Source organism: Tachysurus fulvidraco, chromosome 24, assembly GCF_022655615.1.
Source record: "Tachysurus fulvidraco isolate hzauxx_2018 chromosome 24, HZAU_PFXX_2.0, whole genome shotgun sequence".
In the NCBI taxonomy this organism is placed as follows: domain Eukaryota; kingdom Metazoa; phylum Chordata; class Actinopteri; order Siluriformes; family Bagridae; genus Tachysurus; species Tachysurus fulvidraco.
Genome location: NC_062541.1, coordinates 4,972,347 through 4,986,721, shown reverse-complemented (window position 1 = coordinate 4,986,721; position 14,375 = coordinate 4,972,347). Strand labels below are relative to the sequence as shown.

Below are 14,375 nucleotides of genomic sequence, written 5' to 3'. Positions count from 1 at the left end.
AATCAAAAGACTGGATAGAAAAGGATTTGTACAATTTTTTTTTTTTTTAAATAAATTGCTGTGTTCAGATTTTAGTATTCACTTTGTCAATTTTACAGAACTGCAGTGCAAGGAAGAATAAAACCTACTGCACTTTCTACAATTTGTTACACAGAAATTAGACCCAAGTGCCGGGTTTATTTTAAAAATATGCTTCAAAAAGGTAAAAGCCCCAAAAGATAAATTGTGAAAACCATGTGCCAAATTCCAAAAGTACTGATATTCCAAGCCATAGCAGAAGAGCTAGTGTGGACTGGCATCATGTCCAGGGTGTATTCCTTCTTCACACATTCCATTAGGCAGCCTGGCCAGTCTAATTTGGTGTTTGTTATGCTTCGTGATGAAATGTTTACTCATCCGGAGTGTATTTCCGCCTCACACCCAGTATACCTCTGGTTCCACTCCAACCTGGACTAGGATGAAGGGCTTGCTGAAGGAAATCATGAACTCTATCTAACATATCCAGTTCAACTCAGCAAGGCTTCTCATTAGCTGCTGATTTGGATCATGTTTGTTATTGCAGGAGAAAGCTGTGTAGGGTAAAGGGTGTAATTCAGAACCAGGTTTGAAACCTGTGGACTGGAGAAGAGATGAAATTAGAAACAGTTATTAAGATTTGCTTTAGTGTTTTACAAAACTGCAGTGTGAAGGGGAACAAAAGCTACCACACCTTCTGAAATAGATGGGTTTTCATAGTGGTCAAGGCCTAGAAGAGAACACACACACACACACACACACACACACACACACACACACACACACACACACACACACACACAGACACACACACACACACAGACACAGACACAGACACATACACACACACACACACACACACACACACACACACACACACACACACACACACACACACACACACACACACACACACACACACACACACACAGAATTCACTCTTTCTGCATATTTTAGATCTGCTGCTTCATCACACAGTCTTGCTGAACAAAAAGACCGGAGAAAAAGTATTGTGTATTCTTCTAGGCACAGAGCCAAACAGCATGGCTCTACTCTCTCTCTCTCTCTCTCTCTCTCTCTTACTCTCTTTCTTTTTTCTCTCTCTCTTTCTCTTTCTTTTTTCTCTCTCTCTCCTCACCTCCTGTGTCCTTCTGTCTCTGTCTCTGTCTTTGCACACTTGGCTGCACTCTCTGAAGAGGACATGGAGCTGAAGTATCAGTTCTTTCTTCTCCAGCTCCCTAAAGGTGGAGTCTGTTCTTCTTTTATACAGACAGTGCTGCAAGATGCTACCACTCGCTTGGACTTGCCGCACACGCGCGTGTGTGTGTATGTGTGTGATGATTCTAGTCAACTTCATTGTGATTCAATTCATGTATCTCTATACAGTAGCATCGAATATCAGCCCAATAGACAATAGAGAAGCACTGTGACAAGCATAGCACTAGATAAATGCATCAGATTAGGGAGGCTCAGTGGCATAGCACGTTTGCCTAGCATCTCAGGGTTGGGGGTTCGATTCCAACCCTCACCATGTGTGTGGAGATTGCATATTCTCCTTGTGCTTTGAGGATTTCCTGCAGCTACTCCCGTTTCCTCCCCCAGCACTATAAAATGGATGGAAGTTTCAGAAGAAAACAATGGTGTAAAGAAAACTTCCTCTTTTGCCCTCTTTTGATTTTATTGCAATTAACAGCATCGTGTATGCGTAATGTTAGAGAGAGGAACTCGATGTAATTGTGGCTTATTTTTAATGAATCTTTTGAAGGTTAAAATCAAATGGAAAACCAAACCTCGCCAAAATGTAGTTTTGTGTACTACAAAAAATACTAGCTGCATTGTTATTTATTTATTTATTTATTTATTTATTTATTTATTTATTTATTTATTTATTTATACATACATACATTTATTTTAGAGCTAATAAATGATAAAAATGATCCAAACTTGTAATTAAACATTACATTTAGAAATTGGGGGGGGTGGGGTGGGGGACGACAAACAATTTTCCATCACAAGACAATACTTTATATCAGTAAAATGCTGAAAGAAAGTAAAAAGCAAACTACCAAAATAAACAAACTACTGGTGTATTATATTGTAGGCTTTAAAGAAAAAAAGAGAAAACATACAATGATCTCCAATATCTCTAGGCCATCTGCTCAACACTCGCTATCCAGGTCAGTCTACGCAAATGTGCCTATGACTCGAATGAAGGACTAATAAGCTGATAAAGATCCACGTCTACGCCTCTGAGTCCCATTTATCAAACTGACAAAAAAAATTATTGGCAGTTATGTTCATCACCACATCTGTTGGTATTAGTTACTGTACTGTATACGCTACTATGATCCGTACTACACAGCTGTATTCTTTATATTATCGACATATAATATTTTCGATAATAACTTTGACTGTTTCAAATGGAGGTTAAAAATGTTGTGTTCTCCAGGAAATATGGACATGCTTTACTTGATGATTATTAAGGGATGCTATGCTGTCTCTATTTACTAAATGTTTCTTAACCATACAGAAGGATCGAATGTTATTAAGTGAGCATTTGACATTTGGTCAACAATCAAACCCAGACTTTATATGTTTCCAAGTATAATAGCAGAAAATAAGGAATGTATCATGACACCGCAGATTCATTCATTCATCTTCTACCACTTATCTGAACTACTCGGGTCACGGGGAGCCTGTGCTTATCTCAGGCGTCATCGGGCATCGAGGCAGGATACACCCTGGACGGAGTGCCAACCCATCACAGGGCACACACACACACACACTACGGACAATTTTCCAGAGATGCCAATCAACCTACCATGCATGTCTTTGGACCGCGGAAGGAAACCGGAGTACACGGAGGAAACCCCCGAGGCACGGGGAGAACATGCAAACTCCACACACACAAGGCGGAGGCGGGAATCGAACCCCCAACCCTGGAGGTGTGAGGCGAACGTGCTAACCACTAAGCCACCGTGTCCCCCACACCGCAGATTTTATAATGTTATTAGAAAACACAGATTTAGGAATCAAATCTGAAAATGAAATAATACATTGGACAAAAGTACCATATAACCCTTTTCTTTCTTCTAGTATCTCTGCTTCCTTGTAGGTGAAGTTCATCTTCTTAGACTGCAACTTTTTTTTTTACATATATTTGGTGATTATGGTGATTTATGCTAATTAGCTAAGTATGCAAATATGCTGAGTTGTAGAAGCCAATCACTTCTCAATATGCAAATATATATGTAGTTAAAATATCACCATAACTGTAGCATAGGTTAGATTACAGACAAACAGTGTATCTGAATAACAGTTAATTAAATAACAGTTTTGTGCACTATGATGATGTTCACAAACACTCAAACAATCGCTGTAGCTCCATACAGTATATAACCATTGGAAACTTTTTATTTTATTCAATTTTTTTTTTATTGACGGTTTATTGGCTACAAGCTGCAACGGTAATAGAATGGACCAATCGGAATCCTGCATTTTTCAATTTTTCACTGTTGAAAAAAGTGGCATAAATCTACAGTAGTATCTTACAATATAAAACGTTTTCCTTCTTGACATGACATGAGCTAACGTCGCAGACGCCATTTCCCACAGACTCCCACAATCCATCTGCACTCTTACCTTCATTCTGATTGTCGTCATCTGTTTCCAACTATTCTGTTGTCTCTGACTTTATTTTCTCAATGCTAAGATTCTCAGTTTTGTTTTGTTTTTTTTGCCCTTTGCCTACTGATTATTGACTTTGTCCTAGCCTTGAAACCTTGAATGTGTTTCCTCCTCGTTTTAACCAGTTCCTCTTTTTGCCTGACGTTCATTGGATTTGTTTGAACCGTTGAATAAAACTCACCTGCGTTTGCATCTTCGAGCTCTTGTCTGTGTTCTGACACATTCTGAGTGTTGCATTCTCACTATTTTTAATGGAACGTCTTTTTCTATAAACATCTACAGTACGTTATTGATGTAGCAGGATTGCTTAATGCTTGTAAAGAGTCGCTTTAATTATTAAAATAAATGCTATCACTGCATTTACTGCAGACTGGCATTTTAAGTTCTTTTCAAATATTTTTTGAACATTTTAAATCATCCCTGAAATAAATTCCTTGTACTTAACACTTTAATATTATATTATATATTAAGAGTAGCTCCATAGGGTTATAGGGTTATTTTTTTTTATTTGCATATTCAAATGATCCAAGTTCCTGATAACAGAATGAGCCTGTTTGCAGTTATGTCATCATTTTTCATTTGTGGAATAATCTCTAATTCATTATGTAGAATATATGGTTGTTAGAGGAGGTTGTTGGTCACTTGGAGAACATGCAGGGTTGAAATGTAGCCCCAGCGTAACTATAAATGTGCATTACATTATCTGAGCGGTTTGCAAGGAGACGGAGATGCCTCGTATTTCAGAACAGCTCTTCACCCTGATATGACTTTATGATCCTAAGGTCATGAAATGCTCTTGATGACACAGTTTATCACATTCGAGTGCTTCACTATAGGTTACTTTAGCTCTCGTTATTCTCCCCTCGTGATGGCGAGATGTCACGAATAAAGTGGATGTTAGGATGAGCACTGAATGCAGTTATCCGGTAATATGATATCATAAGTGATAACAGGAATATGTTAACAGGCTAATAGATATTTTAACTGTATTTTTAACATTTTATATTTATTTTTATGTTAAATATTTAAATATTTATTATCTATTTATTACAATTATTGTATTACATACTTAAGTATTTATAAAATACTATATATGTACTATTTTTAAAGATTTTTGATAATATTTTACTTTACATTTACAGAAAACAAACCCCAGACATAACTCAAGCACCCCACCCCCCTTACCCCTCCTTTCTGCTTCCTTCCTCCCTTCTTCCTCTCTGCAGGCTATTTTCAGAAGGACATCTCGATGGATCAACGCAGAAGAGGTCTGATTGTGGTTTTGTGTCCCGTTCAGACCCTCGCTGTGCTGGCACAAGCGCCCCTTGAGGGTGGGGGATGAGGAGGATTGCATTGCCATGGTGATGGTCTTGAGCACGACAGGAAGAGAAGGTGTGAAAGAGCGGTTGCTCATTGGCCAGCAGCAGACAGAATCAAACACGGCGTTTCACACTCGCCCTCGGGTGCTTACGCTTTTACTGCCATGACCAAAGCAACATGGTCAGATGCAGGCAATGTTTAGTAGATGAAAAAATGACTCAAATATTGTTTGAATGCTTTACAAGAAATGTCTAACCGCAAGATTTTACAGGTTCACAAAAATATCAATGATGGGTAGATATCAAAAGTTATCATTTATCCTTATGAATGTGATGCATTATGCTGTGTCATGCTGTTAGAGGAAAATGATAAGGAAATTATATTTTGTCCCTTTATAGTTAGATGTAATGTTGTGGATTAGACTCAGTAGCTCAGTGACTAAGCTTCAGGGGTTTCTGATCAAAAGGTTGGAGGTTCACGCTGCCACTGCTGAACGCTTTAGCAAGGCTCTTAACCCTCTCTTCTCTAGGGAAGCTGAGCAGGTGCTCTGACCCTAACTTCCTAACAAGCTTCTATATACTGTATGAAGAAAAGAATTTCACCGTGCTTCAAAGAATAGGTCACGAAAAAAGGCTTCTTCCTCCAAACATGTGAATTCCTGTTATGATATAAACAGTCATTCCCTCAGGGGTGTCGGATGCAACTGCAGGTGAGAATTTTATTACAGCTGAGATTCAAAACATGACAGAATAACAAACGTGTAAACATGACAGAATAACAAACGTGTAAACATGACAGAATAACAAACGTGTAAACACCCACAATAACAAACGTGTAAACATGACAGAATAACAAACGTGTAAACATGACAGAATAACAAACGTGTAAACATGACAGAATAACAAACGTGTAAACATGACAGAATAACAAACGTGTAAACACCCACAATAACAAACGTGTAAACATGACAGAATAACAAACGTGTAAACATGACAGAATAACAAACGTGTAAACACCCACAATAACAAACGTGTAAACATGACAGAATAACAAATGTGTAAACATGACAGAATAACAAACGTGTAAACACCCAGAATAACAAACGTGTAAACATGACAGAATAACAAACGTGTAAACATCCAGAATAACAAACGTGTAAACATGACAGAATAACAAACGTGTAAACATCCAGAATAACAAACGTGTAAACATGACAGAATAACAAACGTGTAAACATCCAGAATAACAAACGTGTAAACATGACAGAATAACAAACGTGTAAACATCAGGTACTGAGCACATTATTTTCACTTTCTCATGGGTTTTAGTTTTATATTTCCAGTGTCACATATCAGGATCACACATTTTCAGTATTCTAACAGAATATTTGCCTAGAAACCTTACAAACCTTTGCACTCAACTATATTATATAGTAAACTTCAGCCTAAATGTATTATTAAGAGTATTTTTTGTGAAAATTCCTGCAGTTATTTATCTTTATTCTACAAGCAGAAATCCCTCTGAGATCAGATCAAATGTGGAGGAGAAGTGAGCGAGGCTCAAATTCTGAGCCGAGTGGATTTCTTTTATTGGCTAGAGCGGAAAAATTGTTCTTCTGTTGTTTTCATCCAGTTATTAAAACTCCGCTAGGTCTTTTGTTATATGTACGGTAAATTCATGACATACTGAAAACATATGGCACAGTCATTACATGGTTATAACTTAATCTTATTTAGCTGATGTAAAGACTTTATGGAATTTAACCTCAGGTGTGTAATTAAGTCTGCCACGATGGAACGTTCTATAGATAACAGACCGAGGCAGAGATAAGAATGATCCAGACTCTATTGCTGTATCCAATCAGCTGATCATGTAGCAGCAACACAATACGTGAAATCATACAGATCCACGTCAAGAGCTTCAATTCATGTCCGTATCAAACATCACAATGGGTGATCTCTGAGCCGTGGCACGGATCCGGCATTTCAGAAACCGATGATCTCTTGAGATTGTCACACACAAAAGTCTAGAGAGTTTATTCGAGAAAATCATCGAGTGAGCGGCAGTTCTGCAGGCAGACATGGAGGTCAGAGAGAAGTAGCCTGACTGATTCAAGCTGAAAATAAAAAGGCTGTGCTAACTCAAATAATCACTCTTTACATCGGTGCTGAGAGGAAAAGCATCTCAGAATGCACAAAACACCAAATCTTCAGGATGATCAGATACAAGAGCAGAAAAACACATCAGGTTCCACTCCTGTGAGAGAAGAGCAGAATTCTGAGGCTGCAGTAAAGTACTGTACACTGCGGCTGGGCGTACGATCACTTCACTTTATTAAAGGTGAGGTGCACGATGTTCGAAAGCCATTGTTGACATTTGAAATCACCAAAACACGCCCCTAACCCAAATGGGACCCACCCCTTTTTCGATAGCCCCGCCCCACACATACATACAGTACGTAACCCAGGCAACTATTATGGCGGAACCTGTTGGGGCAGCTGGCCGAGGGGATATTTTTTATCAATAAATTACTCGATGAGTAACACTAAGGTAATACAAATGTGTTTTTGTAGTATTGTGTGTTGTACCGTGAAAGGTTTAGCTCCGTTTCATGTGGAGGACGACGTTCAACACCTAGAACCCGAGGCAGAGGTAACGTTAGAGGCAGGAGTAACGTTAGCGCAGAGGTAGTACTGTAACGTTGCTGCGGATAAACACATGGAAACAGAAGACTTGGAGCCTTTTTTCGCTTTTCGTTTTTATCCTCCAGGTCTATGTTTCAATCGCTTTCGGCTAATGTAAGACATGCGCACTGAACACTCTCTCCACCACATATTCACAAGACACGCCCCTTTCTGCTCATTGGCTACACGTTAGTTTTGTTTGTCGGCCCAACTCAGTTTTCTGAACCATTTTTCAAAAATAGTGCCCCCCACCTTTAAAGTATTAAAACATAAATAATAATATTAACAAGAGCCATGGATGAGAAAAGCAAAAACAGAGTTTATGGCAAAAACAGAAATCATACTGACATCGTATCATCAGTACGTCCCTGAATGATCCGATCCGATCCGATCCGATCCCCAAAAACCCCTTAATTTATTCTACATCACTGCTGCTCTTCCAATATTTCTCTGAATCCCCTGCTTGAGAAGAAGTGTCCTTTTTTATTTCCCATCGTTATTTCCCATTAGTTTCCCATTCGATTTTAAAAGCGCTCCAATTTTTTATTGAACAACCAATCATAGTCTTCGAAAGAATGTGCCCTACCTAGTAACAGGTTAAGCCTCGCCTCCTCTTTAAGATAAATGTTATTGTACTGTCCTTTCTCAGAGTCGCTCTGAGGTCCTGAATCCTTCTTATGTTACGATTCATAGATAGACATTTTAAAGCTATCATTATTATTCAATCTCATTTTAGATCTCATTTTTAAGCTGAGATCATTATTAGACTCTTTAAGAATACCGGACTTGGTCTCTAACAGTAATATAAACAGATCTAATATTTCACAAGGTTGTATTGTTGATAATTATGTTGTCAACATGTCTGGATATGGAACATGTGCGGTACAGAAATCGTCTCTAATAAGTAAGCATTATAAAATCATCTGTAAACTGTTCCAACATTCTTCTGCATTACATGACGGACCAGCAACAGAAAAAAATTAAACATCTGCCTTAATATAACAAATAAATCCATACATGCAGGTCTGTATACACATTCACAGAAATGGTAGAGCTGGCATTTGTGTTTAATTGGATGAAAAGAGGATCTGTAATGCAGAGGGAATTATGTTGAAGGCATCGAGCATCAGCAGATGAATCTGGCATCTATTAGTTACTGACATTTTTCTCTCTGATGCTTCATTTCTGCTCGAGTGAAAAGAACGGTTTTGTTTTGTGCTTGCTTTTTTTTTTATCGGTTTTAATTTTAGAATTGTCTCCCTGCATTTGCGTCTTTTGACAGAACACTGTGGACGAGAGAAAAATCAAACCGCCGCCATAACGTTAAAACCACTTACAGGTGATGTGAATAACATTCATTATTTCATTACAGTGGGATTTATTACGCTGCTGTTAGGCTGCAAGTGAACAGTCAGTTCTCAGTTGATGTGTTGGAAGCAGGAAAAATGAGCAAGTGTAAAGACCTGAGTGACTCTGACGAAACCGGGGCAAATTGTGACGTCAGAGCATCTCCAAACCAGCAGGTCATGTGTGGTGTTCCTGGTATGCAGTGGTTAGTAGCTACCCTTCCAATGAAGCACAACCGGTGAACCAGCAACAGGGACATGGGATCCCAAGGCTCATTTTTGTGGGTGTTGAGCGAAGGCTAAATTGTCTGGTCTGATCCTACAGATGAACCTCTGTGGCACAGAAAGCTGAAAACGTACTGTAAATGCTGGCTCTGCTAGAAAAGAGTCAGGACCCACAAAGCATCACAGTTCTCTGTGTGGAGCTACAGAGTGGTCAGAGTCACCATGACGATCACCACGCTGTCGAACGCTCCGATAATAGGCATCAGTACTGGACTGTGGAGCAATGGAAGAAGGAGATCCGGTCTGTTAAATCACATGTTATTAATATAAAACTGACTCGAGTTACACTTGGATCCACTGTCAGAGATGCTGTTATAGAAAGTGAACCGATACATTCCAACCAATCAGAATTGAGAATTCAACCAAGGCATTGTACAGAGATTACTATCACTCACTCACTCATTTTCTACCACTTATCTGAACTTTTCGGGTCACGGGGAGCCTGGCGTCATCGGGCATCGAGGCAAAATACACCCTGGAGATGCCAATCAACCTACCATGCATGTCTTTGGACCGGGGGAGGAAACCGGAGTACCCGGAGGAAACCCCCGAGGCACGAGGAGAACATGCAAACTCCACACACACAAGGCGGGCGCGGGAATCGAACCCCGACCCTGGAGACGAATGTGCTAACCACTAAGCCACCGTAAGCCCCCCCCCCCCAAACAGAGATTAATTAAACAATTATTCTTTAACACAATTTTTTGAATTCCGCACGTTTTTTGCTTTGTTTTGTTTTACTTCAGGTTACAGTGCATCTCATCAGTGCACATCTTTGACTCAGTACTCTACTCGAGTTACCGTTTTTTATCTTATTCTCAGAAACATATCATAAAACCTGCATAATTGTACCACCCGAAGGCACACTTGCATTGTTTGTACCTTGTTTAACAGAATGTACATGTAATGCTGATTCATTTCCTGAAAATGCACCCTGCTAGTTCAGGTTCCTTTAGCTCTATGCTCCTAATTACCCTGATGAAGAGCCTGATGATTAGCTCCTGCACTGAAGCGGCAACTTCGCAGTGGTGAGAATGTGAAAGTCTACAGTCTAGAGGTGGTTCAGTGAAAAAAGCAATCGATGGCTGTGAAGCTTAAAAGGTTTCTTGAAGCTTTAATAACTTATAACATACTGCAGCTCTTGTGAGGTGTATTATTATCCCTCATTCTTCTTCAACTTGTGTGCTAGTAACAAGTAAACCCTGAATAAATTGAAAGGAAAAAAAAAAGAAGAAGAAGGCAGTAAAACTGTATACGTATATTCATCCTGTAGCGCTCGCTCTCTTTAAACGGCTCCCTTCAGGCAAATAGTTACATCTAATGCAGAACATGTCGATTTCACAGCAGCATCCGCTTTTACACAATTACTGTATGTTATGTGCAAAGGAGCTCAACTCTCTCGTGTCTACTGAAATTTATACATCATACAGCTATATATTTTTTCTCTGGATGTTTTTTGTGCTTTCTTAAAGTGAGAGTTTACAGTTCGAGGCTTTTATACTGTAGCTCATACGGTACATGACCGTCTCATGTATATTATTTTGGGATCGCTACTTATAAAGTATTAAATTGTGCCTTACAATAAAGTGTGAGTCGAAATCTTAGAGAAGAGTGAATCTGGTGATTGGATGCCGTTTTGCGTACTGGTGAATATTAAAGATGTATATTTACACATCTGGGGAAAAAAAGGGAACGTGAACGTGAGGAGGGAAAAGGAAAACTTTGTAACGTCTCCTTTGTAACGCCTCCTCAATAGCCAATGTGGCTATTACAGATATTTCAACACTTAAAGGTGGGGTCTCCGTTGTTTGAGAAATGCTTCAGGGACGACAAACAAAACAAAAATCAAAACTAACGTGTAGCCAATGAGCAGAAAGGGGCGTGTCTTGTCGATATGCGGCGGAGAGAGTGTTCAGTGCGCATGTGTGACATTAGCAGAAAGCGGTTTTAACATCGACATGGAGGATAAAAACAAAGAAAGAAAGAGAAGAAAGACTTACTATAAGGCAAGAAGTAGGACGTGTTAATATAGGATCAGCTTTCCAGCGCTGGAGAGAACTGAAGGAGCAGGAAGTTGGCCACATATTCACAGGTTGGAGTTTCCCGAGTCAATAACTCCTGAGCTAAACGCTGTTACTACACAAATAACACCTCTTTTCTATCGTAGTAATGTAGAGAGGCAGCTACAACCGCGTTTTGTGTAGTAACAGTGTTTAGCGCAGGAGTTATTGACTCGGGAAATTCAACTTTATTTAAGACGCAGAGGCGTTTTTTTCCTTCTCGATAGGTGAGTAACGTTGGTTTTACTTTGTTACACAGAACTAATATATGCCTTTGTCCTTTACATGATTATGCTTGTGTGGCATTTTTGCTTGTTTGTTTATCTACAATCGTCTTGTTCTTCCCTTCAGCTATGATAAAGACACATTTCTTTCCATTATTTGCCTGGGTTATGTATGTATGTGTGGACGGAGCTATAAATACAGGGGTGGGACCTATTTGGGTTAGGGGCGTGTTTGTTTTGGTGATTTCAAATGTCAACATTGGCTTTCAAACAACGGAGACCCTGGCTTTAAATTCTACATAAACAACCAATATGTGCAACATTATAAACATACACTATACTGTATGGCCAAAGGTTTTCTGACACCTGACCGTCACATTCACCTTCACACTCCAGATTTAGTCCCACTTTTACCGCTATAATAACATCAACACTTCTCAGAATGCTTACCAGTGTATTGTGGTGTGTGGTGTTGTGGATTTCAGCAACAACAGTATTAGTGAGTTCAGGTGCTGATGTCTGATGAGGAGGTCAGGGGTCTGTGCAGGACAATCGAGTTCTTCCATAACAACCTTGTCAAAACATGTCTTCATGGAGCTTGCTTTGTGCACAGGGGCATTGTAATGGGGCAAGTGTTTAAGGATCTGGTTTGTGGACTGAAGAGGTTCAAGCTCCAGCACTGTCAAGCTGCCACTGTGGGGCTATTGAGCAAGGCCCTTAACCCTCCCTGCTCTTATCATAGCTGCCCCTGCGCACCGACCCCAACCTCCTCAGTTGGGATACTGTATGTGAAGAAAAGAATTCCACTAGCCTGAGAATAAAGGCTTCTATGCCCCACTTTCATTTCATTCATTCATTTAATGCTGGAACATAATTGGGCCTCTTAGCTCCAGTGAAGGAAAATCTTAAAAAGACTGTAATTATCACTTTGTAAAAAAAAAAAAAAAAAAAAAAAAATGTTCCATGAATAGCATCGTGTTTGGTTTAAAGTGACTGTGTATAAATCTCAGAAATGCAGCACAGGGTCTCTGAGACCTGAAAGCCCCTGAAGTGACTGGAGTCTGTTCTGCTGTAAAGTTCCACTCGCATGCTTACGCTTGTTCATTTTTTAGCTGATATTGAGTTGTAAGAGTTTTGGGTGAAAAGCTGTTAGGGTCAGCGAGGCGATGCCATTTATAACCCACTGAGAGTAGAGATAGCAGCAGTGTGTGTGTGTGTGTGTGTGTGTGTGTGTGTGTGCGAACGCGTGTGTGTGTTTGTTCCACACCAGTGCTCCTTACTGGCTTAAGGAACAAAGACAGAAAACTAAAATGTGTAAAAATGTTTGGCAACATAAACATAATCAAAGACATAATTGTCCTTCATTTGAAATCTCTGTCTCTAAATCTGTGTGTGTATGTGTGTGTGTGTGTGTGTGTGTGTGTATTTATGTATATATATATGTGTCTGTGTATATAATGTGTGTGTATGTATGCATGTGTGTATATTTGTACATATGTATGCGTGTGTGTGTTCGTGTGGCTGTCTGTGTCTGTGTGTATATATATATGTATGTGCACGCATGTGTGTGTATATGTGTGTGTACGTATGTGTGTATGCGTGTGTGTTCGTGTGGCTGTCTGTGTGTATATATGTATGTATGTGCACGCATGTGTGTCTGTGTATATCTGTGTGTACGTATGTGTCTGTATGTGTGTGTTTGTTTGACTGTCTGTGTGTATATATGTATGTATGTGCACGCATGTGTGTGTGTGTGTATATTTGTGTGTACGTATGTGTGTATGTGTGTGTGTTCGTGTGGCTGTCTGTGTATATATGTATGTATGTGCACGCATGTGTGTGTATATGTGTGTGTACGTATGTGTGTATGCGTGTGTGTTCGTGTGGCTGTCTGTGTGTATATATGTATGTATGTGCACGCCTGTGTGTGTATATTTGTGCGTACGTATGTGTGTGTTTGTGTGACTGTCTGTGTGTATATATGTATGTATGTGCACGCATGTGTGTGTGTATATTTGTGCGTACGTATGTGTGTGTGTTTGTGTGACTGTCTGTGTGTATATATGTATGTATGTGCACGCCTGTGTGTGTATATTTGTGCGTACGTATGTGTGTGTTTGTGTGACTGTCTGTGTGTATATATGTATGTATGTGCACGCATGTGTGTGTGTATATTTGTGCGTACGTATGTGTGTGTGTTTGTGTGACTGTCTGTGTGTATATATGTATGTATGTGCACGCATATGTGTGTATATTAGTGCGTATATATGTTCCTGTGTGTATAAGTGGTGGTCAGTAGTCTGTTTGTTCACGTGTATGTGTGTGTATGTGTGTGTGAGTGTTTTTTAACCAGAGAAGGGACCAGGGCCACGAGATAAAGGAATTGTTTTACATAATTAAGCAGATAGGAGTGATTACAGAAGCTTAGCTGCTCAGCACTGAACTGCACACATTCTGCCTCATTATGAAGTTAAATACTCCGAACTGTCACTGACGGCTTAATTACGGCTCTGCAGCAGAACAATCACTTTAGATCCGTCGGCACAATCCACAAACCTGCTCCTAAGCACACAGAATTACCCCCCCCCCCTTATTTTAAAAAAAATAAATAAACAAATAAATAAATAAATATTTAAAAAAAAAAAAAAAAAGGAAAAGAAAAAGAAAAAAGGACGATGCTCTGTTTTTTCCCTGTTTCTCTTTTACCCCAGAGATAAAGCTGTGGTAATTAAAGAGTCATTACGATGCCTTTCC

The 14,375-nt window shown here is 39.5% G+C and overlaps 1 long non-coding RNA gene across 1 annotated transcript in view; it reads right to left on the bottom strand.

Moving 5' to 3' along the window:
* Nucleotides 1–5,021, bottom strand: part of LOC125140184 — a 5,233-nt gene extending 212 nt beyond the window's left edge. Inside the window, exons 1-3 of the long non-coding RNA XR_007139424.1 lie at nt 4,888–5,021; nt 710–745; nt 1–618 (exon numbers count right to left, since the gene is read on the bottom strand). The exon at nt 1–618 is cut by the window's left edge and continues 212 nt beyond it. This is a non-coding gene — a long non-coding RNA (uncharacterized LOC125140184). The remainder of the gene's footprint in view (nt 619–709; nt 746–4,887) is intronic.
* Between the last annotated feature and the right edge of the window lie 9,354 nt (nt 5,022–14,375).